The following is a 22,964-nucleotide window of genomic DNA, read 5'->3' on the forward strand; positions in this document are numbered from 1 at the left end:
GAGTCTTGCTCTGTCACCCAGGCTGGAGTGCTATCTCAGCTCACTGCAACCTCCGCCTACCAGGTTCAAGTGGTTCTTCTGCCTCAGCCTCCCAGGTAGCTGGGACTACAGGTGTGTGACACCATGACTGGCTAATTTTTGTATTCTTAGTAGAGATGTGGTTTCACCATATTGGCCAGGCTTGTCTTGAACTTCTGACTTTGTGATCTGCCCGCCTTAGCCTCCCAAAGTGCTGGGATTACAGGCATGAGCCACTGTGCCTGGCTGAGTTTCTTAAAATATGTACAGTAGAGAGCAGAAGAAAGGTCAATTACATGAACCAAAGTACAGATGTGCAAACATGTTAAGGCCACTCTAAAAAGAACAGCTTGAAAGGAGGAAAATTTTTTAGAGAAAAGTGAGGAAGAGAACTGGAAGAGTTATACAGGACAACAATCCCTAGATTTTGGGCTGAGGGATTTGATCCATAAGCATTTAGGAACCGTAAATGATATATGGATATATACGTGTCTGTTTTAACAGATATATGTGTTTTCTTTTTCTTCTTCTTATTTTTGTATTTATTTTTATTGATATATAACATTTTATGTATTGACTGAGTGCATGTGATATTTTGTTACATGTATACAATGTGTAATGATTCAGTCAGGGTTTTTGAGGTATCATCACTTTGAGTTTATAATTTCTATGTGTTCCTCTCTCCCAGCTGCCTTAAAATATACAATGCATTACTGTTAACTGTAGTCACTCTGCTCTGCTGTTGAACAGTGGAACTTATAGCTTTTATCTAATTGTATGTTTGTACCTAACCTACGTCTCTTCATATCTGTTTCCACCCACCCACACTTCCTACCCTCTAGCATCTATCATTCTACTCTCTACCTTTGTGAGGTCAACTTTTTTAGCTCCCACATATGAGTGAGAGCATGCAACATTTGACTTTCTGTGCCTGAGTTAGTTCACTTAATATGTGACCTTCAGTTTCATTCATGTTACTGCAAATGGCAGATTTCTTTCCTTTTTGTGGCTGAATATTATTCCATCGTGTATATATACATATTCTTTATCCAGTCATCCACTGATGGACACTTAGGTTGGTTGGACTTTCTATTAAATGTATACCTCTCCCTCTGTCCTCCGTGTGCTCTATTATCTCTTCAGTTTTTCCATGTCTCTGCTGTCCTGTGCTGCATTTGAATAGCTGTTTTTGTATTTGCCCAGCTGACTCTTTCTTTAGGTTTGGCTAACCAGCTTTTACAACCCACCAATAAACTGTTAATTTTTATTAGTGTACTTTTAATCTCCATAAGTTATATTTAGTTCTTTGTTGCATCTGCCTAGCCATTTTTTATTTATTTTTGTTATTAATTCATCCTTTGGATATGCTTTTTTTATTTTTAAAAGCATGTTAAAGTGGTGGATACATGAACTTGCCTAAGTAATAAAAACACCCACAAACAAGTATGAGTGACACTGGAGATATCTGAACAAGATTGATGGATTGGATCAATGCCAGTATCCTGGTTGTGGTATTGTATTATAGTTTTTCAAGATATCATCATTGAAGGAAACCAGGTAAAATGTATACAAGGCTACTCTGTAATATTTCTTACAATGCTAATCTACAGTTTATTTCAAAAGAAAAAATTTAATTGAAAACAGTAAGCATTTAAAAATATTTTACATCAGCTAGTCTGATTCTGTTATTTGTTATTGCTGCTTACTCTTCCTCACAGTGTTTTGTTTCTTCATGTGTGATTTTTGATTGTGAGTCCATGTTCCTTAAAACTTTATCTGTTCAATTTCTTTCCAACCTGAGTTAAATATATGCTGTATTACTTCTGGCGATTGCCTAGGGCACTACCAACATAAAACCACTTTAAAATATATTATCGGCATAATTTTTTAGACCATACTATCTTATGAATTTGAGGTGCAAATCTGTGATATTTGGCTCATAGCTATAATTGTCAGGGAAGATTTTCCCCCTGTATTTTGAGTCAAGGCCAAGGAATACGGGTTTTCTTGCTGTACCTCTTGATAAAGCGGGCTTTTTAATTTTTAATATTTTTGGTACCCTGTTTTATGGACAGTGCAGTCCTTAGGAATTCTGGCTTTATGTGAGGCTGTCTTACCGAACACCCTACCTTGATAAGCCCTTTTTTATCCAAGATTCTCAAAAGGCTGTCAAAGAAGTTCCTGGGCATTAGGAATAGAGAGAGCCCTCAGACAAGTCAGTGGCTTCAGAAAATGTTTATTTTCTAGATTCCTGTTTTTACTTTGTATGTGGAGTCTGAAGATATCCTTTAATTTCTTTCCAACTTTACAATGCATTTAAAATTTATTTTTGTATATTCACTGGTTTTAGTTGTTTTCAGTAGAGGTATGATCAGGGATTCTAAACTCTTTATACTAGAAATGGAAGTCTTAAGCCATTGAATATTGAATGTTTGACTAATGATTCAGAAAACTAATCTGGAGGCGGTATCCAGAATCAGTGTTACGGACCAGAGAGCCTAGAGGCAGGAAGATGTGTTAGTAAGTTCCTATAGTAATCTAGATAGAAAAGGGTAGTAGGTCGGAAATGGTTAGGAAAATTATTCTGGCACTGTGGAAAGAACTAGGAAACTAGAAACGAGAAGAATTAGATTATAGTTTTTGCTCCAGTGTTGTCACATAATTTAATTATTTGCTTATTCATATTCATTCATTCATATTCAACAAATGTTCATTGAGTACCTGTTCTAGGCCAGACACTGTTTTAGGTTTTGTAGTGCAGTGTGGTATACTGCAATGAAAATAAATTTTTCTTCTCTTATGGAGCTTACAATCTGTGAACTATAGAATGGCAATGAATAAACAAGTGTGTACATCATAGGCCAGACAGTGGTAAGTGCCAGAGAAAGAAATTCAGCAGAAATAATGGAAACAGAGAGTACTTGCCGTGGAAGCAGGGTAAAGGGTGTCTGTAGAAAATCTTACTGAAAAGATGATATTTAAGCATATATCTGAAGGAAGCAAGGTAGTGAGCCACATGGAATCTAGACTTATTCCAGGCAGAGGGAACAGGAAGGAGCTAGCGTGCCTGAACTGAATGAGTTAGGCAGAGAGTGGTTGGGGAAGACAGGAGACATAGAGCTCATTAGGCCATTCTCAATGAGCTGTGAAGCTTCCAGGACTTGGGCTACAGAGGGCCATCTGTGGTAGAGTGGGATCTGTGGAGGATGTGTAAAGAAGTGGCTAACTGCCCTGTCTACCTCAGAGGGATATTGTGAAATTCACACGAGATAATGCTTGTTGAAAGTGCCTTGTGACTTAAAGATACTTCATAAGTGAAAGTGTTTGGTGAGACACTGCATTGGATTCAGTGGTGGATTTGATGAAATGATGGATATTCTCAAGAAGACGTTAAGGTGATTGAAGAGGAGATGTGAAAAAGATATTTATCTCAGCATGGAATTTTACAAGGGCAGGATCATACCTTATATAGTAATAAGGATTCATCATGAGGCAGAAAGCATGAGACATGAATCACCCTGCCCCATAGGGAATCTGTGCCCTATCTCCCCTCAGAGGCCTTTTTCCTATTTGAGTGTGAAAACATAAAGCTGAGTACAATGAGCATGTTCTCTCTAATGTACTCTGCTTTCAGGCAGATTTATTCTTCAGGAATGGCTATGTCTCCTATTCCATAGCCATTTCTAGGAATGCCTATGTCTCCTAATTGTGCTCAGTACCAGTAGGTACTCAGAATTGCCTGCTGAATTAATGTTTCAAAGTTGTGTGTGTGTGTGTCGGGGGTTAGGATTTATAGGAATGAAATTAGAGTTTAGGATATAAAAAATGTGTAAACCAAGCTGGTGGAGGCCTATGTTTGCAGCATTAAATGGGAAAATAATCATGGGTGTTGGGTGGCTGTAAGCTTCATGTGAAGTCAAAGTGTGACGTGGCCGTTAAAAATATCCAACAATCTTGGGCTCTGTTAAAAAGGGAAAAGAGTATAGATTGCTGAAGGAGATGCTCCCCTTAGACACAGTCCTGGTCAGATTTTGTCTGGAATCTGCACAGTTCTGGGCAGCAGGTTTTATGAGGAACATCAACAACCTGGAGCACATCCAAGGTCTGGGGAAGAGTGGTGATGATTAAGATAGTAAAATGGCCCTGTTCTCTTTTTAATATAGGTTTTCACTTTCCTCTGCTTTGCTGAGGAGCCAATAGAAAAGAATTTTAAAAAGAGTCACAATGGCTTTTTTTGCATCTCATTCTGTTTATTTATTCATTTACTCATTCAGTTTATAATAAACATTTATTGAATATCTACTACGATTTAGACACAGTAGCAGACATTAGGGGTATGATTCTTGTCCTCAGAGTTCAGGTGAGAGAGACAGGCATGTATGCATATAATTGCAATATTGAGTAGAATAAAGCCAAGTGCTATCTTTAATTATCTTTAGCCCCCTAAGTCTGAATTTTTATGATAACTAACCAACTTATCTTTCTACTTCCAGGCTCCCTCCATGTTAACCCCAAATTAACCCTGCACACCATCATCAAAATAATTCTAAGAATCATTTCTATGTTGAGTGCTTTCTGACTAGAAGGACTCAATCTGGGAGGGAATGGGATTTCAGGTTGTTCTTGAAAGATGGGTAGGGAGACCAGTAGAGAGAGTATATTATACGGGGACGTAATGTCACAGAGAATTGGCATCTGGCATCTATAAGAAGGTTTAGGATAATAACCGTGATAATAACTGTCATTTGTTCAATGACCTAACCATTAACAGTGAAAATAGGGTAGCATTATGAGGTATTCACAGTCCAATATTAAAATGACAGTTAATCAGACTAACTTAATGTGGCACATAATACTTTTATTAAATGCTTGTAATTATATGTAAGTATTCTGTTCAATGGTTTGTTCTAGCCCTTTTCCATAGATTTTAATATAATGGAAAAAGTCGTCATTCCTAATTCTGTCATTTCTGTACCTTTCTGCATGATCATTGACCCTTGGTCAGCAAATTGATAAAAATCACATTTTTTTCTTTCATTAGTAGCCTAGTCTGCCACAGGTAGTTTTGATAAGGATATGTAATGAAGATATCCTATGCAGTAGTAACCTCTCCTATCTGTAGCATTCTGGGGGAGCTATTAGAGAATCTTTATGAGATTAATTTGAGTGGCTTATAGTATTTCAAGACTTTATTGTGGCCAATATTATAATAAAACTCAAATCTACGGAATCTTTTTCTAAGGCTTATTCCAATGCCTTTCTTAGTTTTACTTTCTTTCATTTATCCTATTCATTCATCCATTCATTCATTAACTCATCTGAATTTTATTTCCATACCTAGAGAAATCCTTATATATTTTGATACATATTTCTAAATAAAAGGTTTCTGAAAGAAGTATCTATTCATCTGTTTAGGTGCTAGTTACACCATACCTTTTTTCAGGTAGGACTTAAGTTGGATTTTATATGTTCATGTAATATAAGAATTTAATATAAGAAATATGAATTTAAAAGGAGAAAATGAGGACGCATAAGAAAAGACTGGCCAGGTGCGGTGGCTCGTGGCTTTAATCCAAGCATTTTGGGAGGCTAATGTGGGCAGATCACATGAGGCCAGGAGTTTGAGACCAGCCTGGCCAATATGGTGGAACCCTGTCTCTACTAAAAATCTAAAAATTAGCTGGGCGTGGTGGTGCACGCCTATAATCCTAGCTACTTGGGTGGCTGAGGCATGAGAATCGCCTGAACCTGGGAGGCAGAGGTTGCAGTGAGCTGAGATTTCACCTCTGCACTCCAGCCTGGGTGACAGAGTGAGACCCTGCCTCCAAAATAAAAAAAAAAAAAAAAAAAAACTGAGGCAGTGGCAAATTCAGTATACAAAGTGACAAAGTGATTGCCCATGTATTAGAGTTAGAGTGCTGGAGAGAGGCCACCATTTTAGTTCTGAGCTTCCCAGAATCAATACAAACAAGGAAGTAGCTAAGTTACATTGTTTACTCTATTTACAAGATGAAAACAAACAGCTTCTCAAGAGAACAACTGCCATAGGTAATCATACTGGACAGAAATTATAGAGGAAGCTATGTAGTATAATGAACAATGCTCTATCTTTATGCAAAAATCCAGTATCATCTTAAAGAATCAGTTTTGGTTCTGCTCCTAAGTGCAAGAAAAAGGCCACTTTGTGTCCTTAATGTCCTTTTCTAGAAAGGTTAAAATAATTGTATTACAGGACAATTTTAAAGAAGAGGAATCAAGAGAGTAGCCCTTTTCTGGAGGTTGGGGAGGAAGGGGGTCAAAATCCAAGCACTAGTGGCAGACACAAACTGAAGAAAGGACACATCTTTCTCTGAGACTGGAAGGAAGGAGTGGAGGGTGGATGCAGATTTATGAGTTGTTGGCATGCAGGCGGAGATTAGAAAAAGTTTTTCCTGGTAGCCTTGATCTTCTTGATGAAGAAGGCAGTTGTCTCTTGGGAGTGAGAAGATGGCTGACAGGGTAGAAACTTGAGGGAAGTGGAGATTGTTCACAGCAGCCTCTTTCCGGTCAATCTTCAAGCGCTGAAATGTGAAAGAAACTTATGTGTCTAACTCCATTTCCTTCTTTCCAAGTCATTGTGGAAAAAAACCAATTCTGAACCAGTTGCTGCAAACCTCTAAGGAGGTGCAACCAAGGTAAATTCTGAAAGACATAATGAGTCCACTCAGATTCAGAGTCACAGAACTTCATTGCTGGACCTCAGGGACCACCTAGTTCAACTATTTCATTTTATTTATGGATGAGGAGGCATCTCTCAAATTACAGAGCCCATTGATTGTTGGATTAGATAATCCAAAGAGAAGTCATCTGACTCTTGTTTGTTTCCCCACTGCACTATACTCAGCTACCCAAGGTATTAGGCAAAAGGCAGAGGACACTATGTCAAAGTCTATGGCTCAGTTTCTCCATTTCATTCCATGCTTCCACTTCACTCCATAGCCTCAAAAGATACTTTTGAGGCTCAGAAGGAGAAGTTTGAAATCATAGATTTCTGTCTTAGTAGACTCCCTTGCCTGTGTGGCCGTAGGTTTATCATAGTTTTTTTCATCTAGTTTTACACAAAATAACCATTAATAAAGTAGATGATGCTGGGGAAGAAAAAAAATAAGGAACATGATCAGGTTTGTGAAGAGGGTATGAAGAAAAGTTCAGAATAAGAATAAAGCCGAACACTGCCTGTCAAATGGGTAATGTGACTTCCAGGAAATTTGAATGGGCTAATTCAGTGTTGTCTACAGTGGGACCCCCAGAGAGGCTGCAGGCTTGGTGACCAAATAGCATCTCTTTTTGCAGTTGGCATGGAAAGCAGCCTGCAAGTCCCAGCTTAAAAAGAACAAAGAGCCATATGCCCCTGCTTCATTGCAATTGTCACAGGAGAGGTTGGGAAATAAGGAAAAACTCCAACGATGAGTGAGCTGAGAAAGCCATATCCTTTTTCTACAGCAGGCAGTATTCTGCTTTGAAGAATGAGTAAGCTACTAACCCAACCCAGAAGCGGAGCTGGGAGGGCAAGAGAGATAAAGCAGTTGGATAGTGAAGGGAAAGAGGGGAATGAGAGGAGGCACTTTGTCTTTCTTTTCTTCAATTTAAACTTGTTTCTTAGTTTACCAGCCTTTACTAAGTGTCAAATGGAGATCAGATTGACCCATCTATTGCCACATGGAAGGTCTAACTTAGTCATTTTCTTAGAGACATGGAAGCTAACTTAATTGGGCCATGTACTGTCTTGTAGCAGGATCTGGTGTTAAGTCATCCTTGCTTGAAGCCTGTTAAATGTTCGCAGTTATTACATATGAAAACCTGAAAAGTTGGCTAGGAACTACGCAAACCACTTGAGATCATGTTTCTTTCTTAATTTCCTCCCTGTCATTTTTATGCAAGGGCCTTCTCAGATATCTAGAAACTTCATATTGTAACTAAGCAGGGTTTCAAGTATGGGTTTTAATGATTTGGTCCATTATTTCATTTTATTTCAATAGTTTTTTGGGAACAGGTGGTTTTTGGTTACATGGACAAGTTCTTTTATTTTTGCATTTTATTATTTATTTAGATGTTTAAGCTCTCGCACTACATTTTTACAAGCTGGTAAACACTGACAAATTATTTCTCCCACGGTACTGTAACCACACATCCCCAGACAGTATAAATATATGGTTGAACTAACGTTATTACATATCACCATTTTATCAATTATATAATAAAACAGATTATCAAGTATCCAAATATTAAGTTACACAGCTCAGAAGGCATATAAAATATTAGATGTCTGCTCAATTCATAAGCAGAAACCCACTTCTTTTTTTGCAAGCAAGGTTGGGAAGAGAAGGAAAGAAAATCACACTTTTAAACAAAAATAAGTTGGTAAACAACTTCTGATAAGTATGGAAAAAAATTGCAAGAATTTCAGGAAGTTTATGTTTATAATAACAAAGCATCTCTACCTTTAAAAATATTTTACTAAATTAAAGAGCATATTCTACATGTTCTACACAAGACAAAGGCAACATTTTGCTAAAAGTTATTAATAGTTCCCTCTCATTTTTTTTCTCAGGCCCTCCCTGTTAAGCTGCACCTCAGAGTGCAAACATTAAATTAACTGTAAGGCTTTTTTGTCTGAAGACATTAAAGACATGTGCTTTTGTACAATGTAGATTTTCAAAATGGAGGTTTTTTTTTTTTTTTTTTTTTTTTTTTGACCAAATCTAACTCTGTTGCCCAGGCTGGAGTGCAGTGGCGCAATCTCGGCTCACTGCAAGCTCTGCCTCCTGGTTTCACATCATTCTCCTGCCTCAGCCTCCCGAGTAGCTGGGACTACAGGCGCCTGCCACCATGCCCGGCTAAGTTTTTGTATTTTTAGTAGAGACGGGGTTTCACTGTGTTAGCCAGGATGGTCTCAATCTCCTGACCTCGTGATCCACCCGCCTTGACCTCCCAAAGTGCTGGGATTACAGGCGTGAGCCACCGTGCCTGGCCTGGAGTTTTTTAATAAAAGCACAAAGTGAGATTTATAGAAACACATGAAATAATCATTGTAAGGCTTGGTTAAAAAAATATCAATGGCTAAGCAAACCTGATGTCTACTGGTATGAATATGGGAGACGTAAACATAAAGTGAGCAGACAAATCACCATGTAGGCCCTACTTTCAATGTTTGAAATGATTGAAGGAATAAACCACATAAGGTCTAAAGTATTCATAGTTCCTGAGATTTTAGTTCTGTATGGTGCAAAAAATATACAAGTATAGTGCTAGGTATTTTGGCACCTAATCTTCCTAAATTTCTTATGTATCAATAAGATTCTGGCATGGAAATAGATTTAAACAAGTCATAACTCAATACTGCCTGATTTTGGGAAATGTCAATTGGTACGAATGACAAGCACATTTTATATGCTGACAGCAAGAATCTTTTGCCAGGTGTCCAAACAGGTTGACTGTAACCCAAACACAGAGGTTGCCAAATCTGTCTAGCTTGTGGCCTGGTAAAACTGCCTGTCAATACTTCTATGGAAGCTTCATTAGACTACTCGCTAAGCCAACATGTTGGCTAATGTGTGTAACAAATTAGGTCCTATCTCAAGTTCCACTTCCAAGAGCATTAGGCACCCCGGTTTTATTGAATGCAACAGTTGTTTATATGACTGCTGGAATCTTTGAAGCACAGACGCATTTTAGGATGATACTTCTCCAAATACAAAAGTCGCTTGCCTTTAAAAGCTCCACGCTACTTTTTTCCTATGAATTGTATTGGATCTTCATGTTTCATTCCACTTTCAATTAATGCTAGGGCAACAAGTACTGGAGCTCTCCCAAGGCCTGCAATGCAATGAAGAGCAATACAACAACCAGGTTCTTCATGAAACTTAATTGTTATGAAATTTAACCTATCAGCAACTATCTGGTTGGATGGTGGTGCACCATCACCAAATGGCCAATCGAGAACATAGGTACCTTCTTTCTCCACAAGAATAGTGTCATAAGTTGCTTCACATACTCTTATGATTGTGGTAACTCCATACTTCTTAAGTTCCTCTATACATTTATTTAAGATCACTGTTTGGATTGTGTGCAATAGGAAATCTCATGTTCTTTATGTGACTTCCACAGGAGCTGGGTGGTTCATTCGAGCTGTGTTAATTTAGCTAAAGAAGACTCAATAGGATTATGAAATAATTTAAAAATTGAATACAGAAATGATGCAAAGAAACTGAAGTCTACTTCAACATATTCCACTTGAAATTCTCAGTGCTTTGAGTGTGAAGTTGTAATGATAAATGAAATGAACCTCCTAACAAGAAGCAGCAATTCTTCAATCCAGTAATACTGAGGCAACAAACAGAAAAGAAGTGCACTGAGATTTACCCCATCCAGGTCAGAACTCTTGTAAAATGCTCTGCGGATTTCAATTCAACACTTCTGTGTCCAGGATAACCACTCCTATAGGGGCTTCTTGGTGGAGTAGTAATTAATTTCTACAGTTCACTTGTCTGCATAGAGATTGCACTGTGCCTGGCAGTAATCTCCACTGCCCTTCAGAAACTCCATAAATGTGTGACCAAGAACACCGCAGAACTGAGGAATGTATTTACTTCCTGAAGATTATGGCCTAATCATACAGTTGGTCCCAAGGCAGCAGTGACACAGGGGGTGGTGGGGGCTACAGGGCAGGAGGCAGCGGTTGTCATGGCAGAGTGGTGGTGGTGGCAATGCAGCAGACAAGTTCTTTAGTGGTGATTTCTGAGATTTTGATGCACCCATCACACGAGCAGTGTACACTGTACCCAATGTGTAGTTTTTTAATTCTCACCCCCCGAGTCCCCAAAGTGCATTATATCATTTTATCATTTTTATGTCTTTGTGTCCTCATAGCTTAGCTATGATATTTAGTTTTTGATTCCTGAGTTACTTCACTTAGAATAATGGTCTCTAACTCCACCTAGGTTGCTGTGAATGCCGTTATTTCATTCCTTTATATGGCTGAGTAGTATTCCATGGTATATACATATATATCTCACATTTTCTTTATCCGCTCATTGGCTGATCAGCATTTAGGCTGGTTCCATATTTTTGCAGTTGCAAATTGTGCTGCTATAAACAACTGTGTGCAAGTGTCTTTTTCATATAATGACTTCCCTTTTTTGGGTAGGTACCCAGTAGTGGGATTGTTGGATTAGGTCCATTTTTTGAGTAAACTATGGCATATGGAGAAGGAGTCCAAGTAAACTCCATAGGAAATTGAAAAAGTGCTCCTTCTTAGGGAATCAGGACATCTTATTGATTGAAATGACTTGTCTGAAAATCTAAGCTGACCTAAACTGTGCTCAGTAAAGGAAGGTTGAGGCCTGTAACTATTGGTTTTGGAGCTGTGAGAGTGATGTTTGGAGCAGCTAGATGACATACTAAGTGTGAAAGCTGAAGTTTGAGGAATGTAGTTAAGTTGCATCATGAAAGACTATTCCCAGGATGTTTCTGACCCAGTAAGTACTGATTAGTGTGGCCTCTTAGCCTTAGCTTTTCCATTTTGGAATGTTGGATATTTTGATATTAAGCTAAACCTTGAACTTGGCCACTATAGATTGAATTTTATGACCTCCAGGCATAGTTCATATTCTGAGTCCCATTTTGTCAAAACAGTTTTCCCAGATGTGCCACCTAAGCCTTCAGGGGTCATCAGATCTATGTCTTATTTTCAGAGATGGGCCACCATTGACCCAATGCTTCTTAGTTACCATACCAAAATACTCAAAGAGACTTAATTGCATTTCAGTCAACCACTCAAATGAACTGAGAAATAAGAAAGATGTTAGTCTTGTTTGGTTCATATTAGTTGATATTTTAATTAATGAGTTTTGCCAGTTTATTTCTCTGTAGTGTTGTAAAGGACAACATGAGAAAAATTGTACTGTGTGCATTAGCTCATTTGTTCATCCATTCAAACAATTTTGTAAACACAGATGATGGGGGGTGCACCCAAGATGGCTGAATAGGAACAGCTCCAGCCTCCAGCTCCCAGCGTGAGTGACACAGAAGACATGTGATTTCTGCATTTTCAACTGAGGTACCGGGTTCATCTTACTGGGGCATGTCAGACAGTCGGTGCTGGTCCGCGGGTGCAGCCTGACCAGTGAGAGCCAAAGCATGGCGAGGCATCGCCTCACCTGAGAAGTGCAAGAGGGAAGGGAATTCCTTTTCCTAGCCAAAGGAAATTGAGACTCACAACACCTGGAAAATTGGGTAACGCCCACCCTTATACTGTGCTTTACCAAGGGTCTTAGCAAATGGCACACCAGGAGATTATATCCCACACCTGGCACAGAGGGTCCTACCCCCACGGAACCTCCCTCATTTCCAGCACAGCAGTCTGAGATCTAACTGTAAAGCGGCAGTGAGGCTGGGGGAGGGGCGCCCGCCATTGCTGAGGCTTAAGTAGGTAAACAAAGCCACCTGGAAGCTCGAATTGGGTGGAGCCCACCTCAGCTCAAGGAGGCCTGCCTGCCTCTGTAGACTCCACCTCTGGGAACAGGGCATAGCTAAACAAAAAGCAGCAGAAACCTCTGCAGATGTAAATGTCCCTGTCTGACAGCTTTGAAGAGAGCAGTGGTTCTCCCAGCATGGAGGTTGAGATATGAGAATGGACAGTCTGCCTGCTCAAGTGGGTCCCTGATCCCTGAGTAGCCTAACTGGGAGACATCCCCCACTAGGTGGAGACCAACACCTCACACCTCACACGGCTGGGTACACCCCTGAGACGAAGCTTCCAGAGCAAGAGTCAGACAGCAATCCTCACTGTTCAGCAATATTCTGTCTTCTGCAAACTCCACTGCTGATAGCCAGGCAAACAGGGTCTGGAGTGGACCTCAAGCAAACTCCAACAGACCTGAAGCTGAGGGTCCTGACTTAGAAGGAAAACTAACAAACAGAAAGAACACCCACAACAAAACCCCAGCAGTATGTTACCATCATCAAAGACCAAAGGCAGATAAAACCACAAAGATGGGGAAAAAGCAGTGCAGAAAAGCTGGAAATTCAAAAAATCAGAGCGCATTTCCCCCTCCAAAGGAACATAGCTCATTGCCAGCAATGGAACAAAGCTGGATGGAGAACGACTTTGACGAGTTGAGAGAAGAAGCCTTCAGTTGATCAAACTTCTCAGAGCTAAAGGAGGAACTACATAACCAGCGCAAAGAAACTAAAAACCTTGAAAAAAGGATGGATGACTGGATAACTATAATAATCAATGAGAGAAGACCTTAAAAGAACTGATAGAGGTGAAAACCATAACACAAGAACTACGTGACAAATACACAAGCTTCAGTAACCGACTCAATCAACTGGAAGAAAGAGTATCAGTGACTGAAGATGAAATGAATGAAATGAATAGAGAAGAGAAGTGTAGAGAAAAAAGAGTAAAAAGAAATGAACAAAGCTTCCAAGAAATATGGGATTATGTGAAAAGACCAAATCTACATCTGATTGGTGTGCCTGAAAGTGACGGGGAAAATAGAACCAGCTTGGAAAACACTCTGCAGGATATCATCCAGGAGAACTTCTCTAACATAGTAAGGCAGGCCAACATTCAAATTCAGGAAATACAGAGAATGCCACAAAGATACTCTTCGAGAAGAGTAACTCCAAGACACGTAATTGTCAGATTCACCAAAGTTGAAATGAAGGAAAAAATGTTAAGGGCAGTCAGAGAGAAAGGTTGGGTTACCCACAATGGGAAGCCCATCAGACTAACAGCAGATCTCTCAGCAGAAACTCTACAAGCCAGAAGAGAGTGGGGGCCAATATTCAACATTCTCAAAGAAAAGAATTTTCAACCCAGAATTTCATATCCAGCCAAACTAAGTTTCACAAGTGAAAGAGAAATAAAATCCTCCACAGACAAGCAAATGCTTAGAGATTTTGTCACCACCAGGCCTGCCCTACAAGAGATCATGAAGGAAACACTAAACATGGAAAGGAACAACTGGTACCAGCCATTGCAAAAACATGCCAAAATGTAAAGTCCATCGATGCTAGGAAGAAACTGCATCAACTAATGAGCAAAATAACCAGCTCATATCATAACGACAGGATCAAGTTCACACATAACAATATTAACCTTAAATGTTAATGGACTAAATGCTCCAATTAAAAGACACAGACTGGCAAATTGGATAAAGAGTCAAGACCCATCAATTTGCTGTATTCAGGAGACTCATCTCACATGCAGAGACACACGTAGGCTCAAAATAAAGGGATGGAGGAAGATCTACCAAGCAAATGGAAAACAAAAAAAAAAGCAGGGGTTGCAATCCTAGTCTCTGATAAAACAGACTTTAAACCATCAAAGATCAAAAGAGACAAAGAAGGCCATTACATAATAGTAAAGGGATCAATTCATCAGGAAGAGCTAACTATCCTAAATATATATGCACCCAATACAGGAGCACCCAGATTCATAAAGCAAGTCCTCAGAGACTTACAAAGAGACTTAGACTCCCATACAATAATAATGGGAGACTTTAACACCCCACTGTCAACATTAGACAGATCAACAAGACAGAAAGTTAACAAAGATATCCAGGAATTGAACTCAACTCTGCACCAAGTGGACCTAATAGACATCTACAGAACTCTCCACCCCAAATCAACAGAATATACATTCTTGTCAGCACCACATTGCACTTATTCCAAAACTGACCACATAGTTGGAAGTAAAGCACTCCTCAGCAAATGTAAAAAAACAGAAATTATAACAAACTGTCTCTCAGACCACAGTGCAATCAAACTAGAACTCAGGACTAAGAAACTCAATCAAAACCACTCAACTATTTGGAAACTGAACAACCTGTTCCTGAGTGACTACTAGGTACATAATGATGATTACCTTACTACTAGGTAAATAAAGATGTTCTTTGAAACCAATGGGAACAAAGATACAACATACCAGAGTCTCTGGGACACATTTAAAGCAGTGTGTAGAGGGAAATTTATAGCACTAAGTGCCCACAAGAGAAAGCAGGAAAGATCTAAAATTGACACCCTAACATCACAATTAAAAGAACTAGAGAAGCAAGAGCAAATACATTCAAAAGCTAGCAGAAGGCAAGAAATAACTAAGATCAGAGCAGAACTGAAGGAGATAGAGACACAAAAAACCCTTCAAAAAATCAATGAATCCAGGACCTGGTTTTTTGAAAAGATCAACAAAATTGATAGACCACTAGCAAGACTAATAAAGAAAAAAAGAGAGAAGAATCAAATAGATGCAATAAAAAATGATAAAGGGGATATCACCACTGACCCCACAGAAATACAAACTACCATCAGAGAACACTATAAACACTTCTACACAAATAAACTAGAAAACCTAGAAGAAATGGATAATTTCCTGGACACTACACTCTCTCAAGACTAAACCAGGAAGAAGCTGAATCCCTGAATAGACCAGTTACAGGCTGAGGCAATAATTAATAGCCTACCAACCAAAAAAAGTCCAGGACCAGACGGATTCACAACCAAATTCTACCAGAGGTACCAGGAGGAGCTGGTACCATTCCTTCTGAAACTATTCCAATCAACAGAAAAAGAGGGAGTCCTCCCTAACTCATTTTATGAGGCCAACATTATCCTGATATCAAAGCCTGGCAGAGACACAACAAAAAAAGAGAATTTTAGACCAATATCCCTGATGAACATCGATGCAAAAATCCTCAATAAAATACGGCAAACCGAATCCAGCAGCACATCAAAAAGCTTATCCACCATGATCAAGTGGGCTTCATCCCTGGGTTGCAAGGCTGGTTCAACATATGCAACTCAATAAACGTAATCCAGCATATAAACAGAACCAAAGACAAAAACCACATGATTATCTTAATAGGTGCAGAAAATGCCTTTGACAAAATTCAACAGCCCTTCATGCTAAAAACGCTCAATAAATTCGGTATTGATGGAACCTATCTCAAAATAATAAGAGCTATTTATGACAAACCCACAGCCAATATCATACTGAATGGGCAAAAACTGGAAAAATTCCCTTTGAAAACTGGCACAAGACATGGATGCCCTCTCTCAGCACTCCTATTCAACATAGTGTTGGAAGTTCTGGCTAGGGCAATCAGGCAAGAGAAAGAAATAAAGGGTATTTAGTTAGGAAAAGAAGAAGTCAAATTGTCCCTGTTTGCAGATGACATGATTGTATATTTAGAAAACTCCATTGTCTCAGCCCCAAATCTCCTTAATCTGATAAGCAACTTCAGCAAAGTCTCAGGATACAAAATTAATGTGCAAAAATCACAAGCATTCTTATACACCAGTAACAGACAAACAGAAACCAAATCATGAATGAACTCCCATTCACAATTGCTTCAAAGAGAATAAAATACCTAGGAACCCAATTTACAAGGGATGTAAAGGACCTCTTCAAGGAGTACTACAAACTACTGCTTAGTGAAATAAAAGAGGACACAAACAAATGGAAGAAGATACCATGCTCATGGTTAGGAAGAATCAATATCATGAAATGGCCATACTGCCAAGGTAATTTATAGATTCAATGCCATCCCCATTAAGCTACCAATGAGTTTCTTCACAGAATTGGAAAAAACTGCTTTAAAGTTCATATGGAACCAAAAAAGACCCCGCATTGCCAAGACAATCCTAAGCTAAAGAACAAAACTGGAGGCATCATGCTACTTGACTTCAAACTATACTACAAGGCTACAGTAACCAAAACAGCATGATACTGGTACCAAAATAGAGATACAGACCAATGGAACAGAACAGAGCCCTCAGAAATAATATCACACATCTATAGCCATCTGATCTTTGATAAACCTGACAAAAACAAGAAATGGGGAAAGGATTCACTATTTAATAAATGGTGCTGGAAAAATTGGCTAGTCATAAGTAGAAAGCTGAAACTGGATCCTTTCCTTACTCCTTATATGAAAAGTAATTCAAGGTGGGTTAGAGACTTAAATGTTAGACCTATAACCATAAAAACCCTAGAAGAAAACCTAGGTAATACCATTCAGGACATAGGCATGGGCAAGGACTTCATGTCTAAAACACCAAAAGCAATGACAACAAAAGCCAAAATTGAAAAATGGGATCTAATTAAACTAAAGAGCTTCTGCACAGCAAAAGAAACTACCATCAGAGTGAACAGGCAACCTACAGAATGGGAGAAAATTTTTGCAATCTATCCATCTGATAAAGGGCTAATATTCAGAACCTACAAAGAACTCAATCAAATTTACAAGAAAAAAACAAACAACCCCATCAAAAAGTGGGCAAAGGATATGAACAGACAATTCTCAAAAGAAGACATTCATGTAGCCAACAGATACATGAAAAAAATGCTCATCATCACTCACTCAGAGAAATGCAAATCAAAACCACAATGAGATACCATCTCACGCCAGCTAGGATGGCAATCATTAAAAACTCAGGAAACAACAGGTGCTGGAGTGGATATGGAGAAATAGGAACGCTTTTACACTGTTGGTGGGACTGTAAACTAGTTCAACCATTGTGGAAAACAGTGCAGCAATTCCTCAAGGATCTAGAACTAGAAATACCATTTGACCCAGCCATCCATTACTGGGTATATACCCAAAGGATTATAAATCATGCTGCTATAAAGACACATGCACACGTATGTTTATTGCAGCACTGTTCACAATAGCAAAGACTTGGAATCAACCCAAATGTCCATCAGTGACAGACTGGATTAAGAAAATGTGGCACATATACACCATGGTATACTATGCAGCCATAAAAAAGGATGAGTTGATGTCCTTTGTAGGGACATGGATGTAGCTGGAAACCATCATTCTTAGCAAACTATCGCAAGAACAGAAAACCAAACACCGCATGTTCTCACTCATAGGTGGGAATTGAACAATGAGATCACTTGGACACAGGAAGGGGAACATCACACACCGGGTCCTATTGTGGGGAGAGGGCGGGGGGAGGGATAGCATTAGGAGATATACCTAATGTAAATGATGAGTTAATGGGTGCAGCACACCAACATGGCACATGTATACATATGTAACAAGCCTGCATGTTGTGCACATGTACCCTAGAACTTAAAGTATAATAATAAAATTAAATTAATTAATTAATTAATTTAAAAAATACACACACAGATGATGTCCAAAGCCCTGTGCCTCTGTGAGGTTTACCAGATGAATGAGGTATAGTTTTAACTGTAAAAGAATTTACAGTGTCAAGTAATTCAACAAGTTCTTTCTTCCAGTTTAGTATGTGTGAGGTACAAGGATTAAAAGAGTAATGGGATTTGTATTCATTGCATCTCTCTTTTGGAAACCATGAATAGTGAAATACAACTTCCCTCAAAGCGTTTGTAATCCAAACTGGGAAGTGGGTTGTGGGGGCATAAATTATAACTAGAAGTAGCTATTATACAAGATAAATCATTTGTCACATTTGAGCCATTAAGTATTATAGGGGTTTTAGAGACAAGAGAGGCCTCTTCCAAATTGGCCGCCAATAGGATAGCCATATAGTATTTCATCCAGATTGGGACACCACTGAGAGTGAAAGGGGGTATGGTTACTAATTATGGCAGGATAAGAGAAACAAACTGGTATCAGTCAGGTGAACCAGGACATACTTCACACATCAGGGAACGGCTCAGGGAGGAAGTTGCATTTAAACTGAACCTTGCAGTAAATTTAAACCAGAATCACAAATCCTTTCTCAAATACAATATCCCATTAGTACTGTCTTTCACACGTGTGCCTTGGAGCTGCCTTAGAGTTAAACAGATTGAAGTTAAATTATTTCAGTAAATCAGTAGCCAATCTATTTTAAAAAGAAATCTGAAACCAACTTATATCCACATATGCTGTAAAAAGACTACTATATGGCAAGGCGTTCTCTATGTCAGAGAAAGTGCATAAGTTTTAACTGAGGTGCCAATTTTGACTGAATAAAGTTAGATTCCTGAAGCATGGTACTGAGAAGGATTCTGAGACTGTAATCTGATTCAGTTGGAAAGAATGTTGTGTTTGATTAACAATGTCTACTATGGATACAGAAAGTTGAATTAGTGCTGCTCATTTGCTTTCTTTCATAAAAGTGTTTATATATAATTCAGCAGGTAATTTTTGAAAGTAAGTATACACTGTTCAGCTTACCACTTTCAATTATTAAATCTCTGAACAAGAGTAAAAATAATAAAATTAAATTGAATTTTATAACTGTTCTTAGTGCTAGATGACCTGTTCTATGGGTCGTTCCATAATCTGTCATTTTTCTTTTTCATATACTTTTGAATGGACTTAAATATATCAAGTAATATGGTCATCCATTAAGATGTCGATAACATGTTCATGATACTACAATAGTGCTACAGGAAATTGAGTAAAGGGACCTGCAGTGACTTACTTAAAGTAACTCAGTAAACTCATGATGAAACAATACGTTGATTTTGATGCCTTATCTTAGGGAAGGTAGTATGGTGTATTGAAGAAACCACTGGATTGGGAGGTAGATGTCTTAGTCCATTTATGCTGCTATGACAAACTATCATAATATAGGTGGCTTGTAAGCCACAGACATTTATTTGTCATAGTTCTAGAAGCTGGGAAGTCCAAGACCAAGGCACTAGCAAATTCAGTGTCTGGTGAGCATCAGCTTTCTGGCTCACAGATGGCACCTTCTTGCCATGTTCTCACATGGTGGAATGGTGTAAGGGGTCTCTCTTGGTTATCTTTTATTAAAGCACTAATTTTATTCATGAAGGTTGTGCCTTCATGATCTAATCACCTTCCAAAGTCTCCACATCCTAATAACCATCACCTTGGGCATTAGGATTTCAACATATACATTTTTTTTTTTTTTTGGAGATAGGGGAGAAACACAAATATTTAGACCACAGATACTTTGTATTTCTTGTCCAGCTTTGCTATTAGTTATATTGATGCTGTTTAGGCTACCTACGTCTTAAAGTCACAGTTGTTTAATCTGCAAAAAATGAAAATGGATTTCTGATATTCCTTTTTCAAATTGATAGTCTAGACATTTCAAATCACACTTCTTCTATAATTATATACTTTCTCAATGAAGAACTAATAGTAAATAATTTAGCCTTTGCAGAGCTTACAATTTCTGTCACAACTACTTCATATTATTGTTGTAGTATGAAAGCAGTTGCAGACAATATGTAAATAAATGGGTATGACTGTGTTCCAATAAAACATTTACAAAAATAGTTTCTTGCCCTATGTTAATCTGTCTTACCAGATAATAGTTATCTATTGCTGAATAATGAAAAATTATAGCTTAAAACAACAAATCTTTATTATCTCACAGTTCCTGAGGGTCAGAAATCTGAGAGTGGCTTAGCTGAGTACAAAAAGCAATTCAAAATTTATGTACGTTGTCTCAAGATAAACATTACTTGATTTCCCCTTTTCCATATTTTCCTTATAAAGGTATAATAATATTTTTATGGACTTCATACTAAAGGTACATTCTGACTTCAGGTATAGAGATGCCAGAGATACCAGCAAAGAGGTTAAAGTTTCCACAGAGAGGGATCAAGAGAGAGGAAGGTAGGTGGGCAAAAGAGTGGCTTCTAAGTGAGAGAAGACAGCAGGAGTAGAAAACCCCAGGCCAGAAGGAGTTATTGAAAGACTAAAAGGAAGCATAGCTAATATATTCATAACAAGTAAGAATGTTGCTTCATGAATATGTTAATAACTTAATCTGTTCTTCTGAGGTTGAGGACATCTGATAATCATTGATCTAAAAGCTACTTGGGGTCTTCTGAGATGTTCCCAGACTAAGTCATTATGTTACTTTTTTAATCCAACAAGCATTTGTTGTAATGAAAGATGACAAGCCCAAAATCAGGAAGGATGTAATGTGCTCATCAAGAAACTCAGATTTGGCCTTGGGCACAGTGATAGACAAACGGGGGCATCCTACCTACCGGCCAAAGCTGTTGTTCTCACCATCAGCCCCCTTGGCACCCTGGCTCCCTAACCCAGTTGGAATGACTGACACCTCTAGTAGCTTCTATCCAAAATTTCCCATGAGACCTCACTCTTCCAAGTAATTTAGCACACCAGGCCTTATTTAAGAAACAATCTGAAACAAAAAGAGAAAGAATGCAATGACAGTTGTTTTTGACAAAGCCAATTTCTTTGAAGTAAAGATTGAAATTTCATTCAAAACCAGAAATGACCAGTTGATGGCAACATTTTTTTTTTTGCATAAGCAACTACTGTGAGGAACCTGCTCTGTCAGTGAGGAATTGATCAGGTTCAATGGCCTCTTGTAGTAACTGCCTCTAGTGAACACACCACTCACAAATGCCAGGAAACATTGGTCTTTCTTTAAAAAAATAACAATTAAGAACACTTTGTATGAATTATAGAGTGTCTTTGGCCAGAGTTTTTATTAATATTGATTATCATTTGACAGCACCTGTATGGTGTTCTCATTAATCAATTATACTTAATTTAAAATATTTCACAGTTTTCTTTTAACTTAACACCTATATTGAGGGTGATAGAGTTAGGGTTTAGAACACATTCAGGAGAAAGTTCTCATGGTGTTCTCTGCCCAGAACGCTGAGAATTAGAACTGAATTGAGAGTTGTTGCTTGCAGAGATCATGAAAGATCAACTATCTGTAGTTCATCTCTCCATTCCATAGTGCTTCTGAAACACTGGGGTGGTTTCAGGCAGCATTTACAATGAGTTCCCTGAGGGAACAGAAGTGTACCAGTTTATCTTTGTACTGCCAGAAATGAAAGAAATGATAAGAGTACTGATTTTTGTGTCAAGCACTGAGGTAAATATTTTACATTTATTTCATCATTTAATTTCTATACTGAGAAATTAGTTTTATCCTCATATGATGGATGAAACAACCTGAATCTCTCACAGTTTGCTAGGATAATATAGCATACAGAACATGGTAGGTACTCAACAAATTTGTGCTAAATAAATTTGTTGAAGGTACAAATATAAAAACTGTGATCTAAGAAGGTCAAGAGTGATCTCTAAAGATCTAATGGGCCTTAGAATGATCAGCTTAGACCATCAACTGTCCCCAGAGGTCACTTACCAGCTGGTTTTCCTCTTGTTTGAGATCAAGGTATCTTGAAGCAAATGCCATTTCTAACTTCATAATGGTAAGCCATAGGAATGCAAAGCTCTTTCTGAGGGTAAGCCATAGGAATACAAAGCTCTTTCTGAGGTAGAGTTGACTTTGAGCACAGCTGATGTATACAGAGTTAGTAAAACATTATGTGCTTAGTACAACATAGTGGGACTTCCAAAATCATGCTGCTCTAATTAACTCCAGTTTTGCCTATTTAAGTCCAAGAGAAATAAAAATGGGATAAAATGGTGTCTTAGTCCATTTGGGCTGCTACAACAAAATACATTAGACTGAGTAATTTATAAACAATAGAAATTTATAATTTACAGTACTAAAGGCTGAGAATTTCAAGATCAAAGTGCCAGCTAATTCAGTGTCTGGTGAGGACCTTTTCCTCAAAGACAGTACCTCTGTCTTCATATGGAGGAAGGAGAAAGGCAATCCTTTGAGCCTCTTTTGTAAGGACACTAATCTCATTCATAAGGGTAGTACCCTCATGACAATCACTTCTCAAAAGCCCTACCTTTTAAAACTATCACATTGGGAATTAGATTTCAACACAGGAATTTTGGAAAGACACGTTCAGACCATAGCAAATGGTAAGAGAAGTCACTGACTAACAGCTCAATATATTTTGTTCCATTTATTATTATTATAATCATCCTACAGCTGCCCCCAAGAACTTCCATTTTCATTCCCACTCTCTGGCCTGATGATTTTCCCTTTCTCATTCTGCTCTGAACAAAGTCCTTTTGGTCAGATAAGTCAAT

At 38.4% G+C, this 22,964-nt stretch overlaps 1 protein-coding gene and 1 pseudogene across 2 annotated transcripts in view; one reads left to right on the forward strand and one right to left on the reverse strand.

Annotated features, from left to right (window-relative positions):
• PAPPA2 (pappalysin 2) overlaps positions 1–22,964 on the forward strand; it is a 400,048-nt gene that overhangs the window by 152,103 nt on the left and 224,981 nt on the right. The window lies entirely within an intron of this gene.
• On the reverse strand, positions 9,671–10,180 carry LOC111555326 (annotated as a pseudogene).

The sequence above is a fragment of the Piliocolobus tephrosceles genome, chromosome 1 (genome assembly GCF_002776525.5).
Source record: "Piliocolobus tephrosceles isolate RC106 chromosome 1, ASM277652v3, whole genome shotgun sequence".
NCBI lineage: Eukaryota > Metazoa > Chordata > Mammalia > Primates > Cercopithecidae > Piliocolobus > Piliocolobus tephrosceles.